Below are 2814 nucleotides of genomic sequence, written 5' to 3'. Positions count from 1 at the left end.
TTTTTTTTGTTCTGTTTTTTATCAAGCGCGTTCCTGCTCTATTTTCTCTGCACTTATCCTCAGTGCTACACAGTAACTGATTCTAATGAACCTTCTCAGCTTTTTTAACATGACTGCATCGGTTGAATGTATAAGGCTAATAATATTTTGCTTGGTTCATCACCTTCTGTTCTAGTCTGGTTAGAGACAGCAATGATGACTCTAAAAGTTTCCTCAAAACACTCTTTGTGAATTTTGCGCATATGTTGTTTATGACAAGCACTGTTGTTTAAATAGCCAAGGATCACTCTAAGGCATGAGAACTGAGGCTGGTCAGGGAAATGTTAACCTTGGGCACTAAGCAGTTACATAGATTGACAGATCTAATATCACTGTGACTTCTATGCACCATTAGGTCATCAAAGGACTACAGGACCAAAACGTAAGCAGTTTTTTGGCATTTTTCTTTTTCTGGAAGCCAATTTTTTATACTCTGGATACACATTGCTATAGTATTTCCATGAGAAATCCATTTTCACCACACATAAAATAGACTCTGTGCTGCAAGCAGCCTTGAAAGGTTGGACAGATTACTAAAATGTATTTAGCAGGAAATTTCAGATCTTCTAGCTCTATGTCAATTCAATTTTGTCTTGAATTGTATATTTTTTATATTTTACACTTCATAATTTTTTTGAAAGGAACTTATAAGAAATGTTGTTACGATGTTCATTTTTAACACTTCTTTCTTTTTCTTTTTGACTTTTTTTTTTTTTATTTTTAATTTGGTGAATAAATTCATCTTCTGACAGATGCATCCTGACTGTAGAAAAAGAGGTCAAATAAAAATTGGAAACATATCAGACAAAATTCTTGAAGATATCATAATTCTGTCCTAAGTAAAGGGTTCAGAAAGCAGCTTGAATGCATACTGAACCTTTGCTTTTCACGCTATTGATTTGGCAGGGTTCACACCTCCTTGAAGAAGATGAACTAGCAAGTTAAAGCACTGCCAATGGATGGTGCAATTCGATCAATGATATATTGTTAAGAACAGCACATGGTGTCCACAGGAAGACTAGTGGGGAGCTGATGGAGGAAAGTGCTCCATAACCTACAGCGTAAAGATACAGAATAGAGAGGTGGAATTGAGGAACATGTTTTAGCGGTCATGATGGTAGTGATGGTCAGGAGGCTGGACTAGGAGAACTTAGAGGTCTTCTTCGGCCTTAATGATTCTATGATTCTACAGTATATAGTATCATTTGGCAGCTTCATTGTGGAAGGTAGTCCAGTGACCATTGGCACTCTTGCTGGGCTGTCTTAATGGATCGACTGCAGTTTATGCAATATACCTATTGTTTCTTGTCTTCCCCACAATGATTCCATAAATACATTGTCACAGTATTTTCTAGACAGTATAGTATGTTTAAATGCATCATGAAAAAACCTGTCAGGTAGCTTTCAAAATCAAATACATTGTGTAGAAAGTAATGATTAGTCAGAAATGTACAATTCATGTGAAAAGTAGGATCTGAGTGTGGAGGCTTTTTATTTTTGTTTGATAAAAAATCCCTCTAAAGTAAGATGACGCTAGGAATAGCTGCATTAAAATAAAACATTGCACTTTGCTTAGCACATTAGCCCTGCTGTTCACTCAGGCACCTAAGATATTAATCTTGAAAAGCAATTTAATTTAAATTATGAAAACTTGCAGAGTGAGTTTATTTTAAGCAGAAAGGTAAAACACTAATTACAACTTTCTTCCCTTCTCCCAAAATATAGTTAGTTCTCTGCTTAGCAAAGATCTGGTTTCTAAGTCTTCACCATGCTTGTTAAAACTTCTCAGGTAATCTTTGGCTGAGTTTGACCTATAGCATGAGGAGAAATCCGTAGAGGATTCAGAAACCAAAACTTAGAATGTAGGCTGAACAAAGTACTTGTTTTTCTTAGTGGATCAAGAAGCAGCAAACTTAACGTTTACAGTTCCTTTGAACTATGAAAAAACCAGTATCAAGTCTGCCTTCTTATTTTCAACTGAAGTGCTGGAAACATAGCTTGTACTTCTTGCCTTCAGAAAATAAAATTACCTTAGATCCTCTGATTACCATGAAAGAAAGTAAGGTCTTTTTCTGTTGTGATTATATTTTTTCTAACTTCCAAGACTCAAGAATTTAAAAGAAGATTAAACTCCACCAGCAGTGAATACCCAATTCTCATCAGAACATTAGGAAAAATTAGATTTGTGCATGGGCAATAAATCCTCTTGTGCCCAATGTATATGTGAAGGAAGTGCAATACCAATTATTTTTATTGTAGATGTGTGAGTAGTTTATTTGAACATTCAGAAGAGATTATTTTCCATAGAAAAGGTCATAGCTTATATGAAAAAGACAAAAGGCCTGCTTGCAATCTGTAGAAGTACAGCAGTGACTCATGAATTCTGCAGTTATTGCTGGTTGTTGCACACTGATCTCAGAGCACAAACAGCCTGCTCACTGAGTTTTGGTTAGTTTCTATCTATCTGCAGTCACTCTGGCTCACAAAATGGGCGGGTGTGCAGGGTAGTGGATTACATTACATTAATATTACACCCAAGAGTCAGCAGTTGTGATTTGGTTTCTGACTTTGCTATGGCTGCTTTTGACAGATCATCTGCCCACCTTTTCCATGCTTTCATCTTACATCCTGACTGGTTTACTCAGAAGAGAAACACCTTCTAGAGCAGACACGGCATCTGCATTATATCTAATGCAAACAGGATTTTAGCTCATTTAGACTGAATCATCAAATGGTTATTTACACTCTTTGTTTTAAAAAAAAAAAAAAAAAAAA

This window comes from Lagopus leucura, unplaced genomic scaffold (genome assembly GCF_019238085.1).
Source record: "Lagopus leucura isolate 7727_CA_CO unplaced genomic scaffold, USGS_WTPT01 Super-Scaffold_810, whole genome shotgun sequence".
NCBI lineage: Eukaryota > Metazoa > Chordata > Aves > Galliformes > Phasianidae > Lagopus > Lagopus leucura.
The sequence above is the reverse complement of the archived record's forward strand: the minus strand, read 5'-3'. Positions refer to the sequence as shown.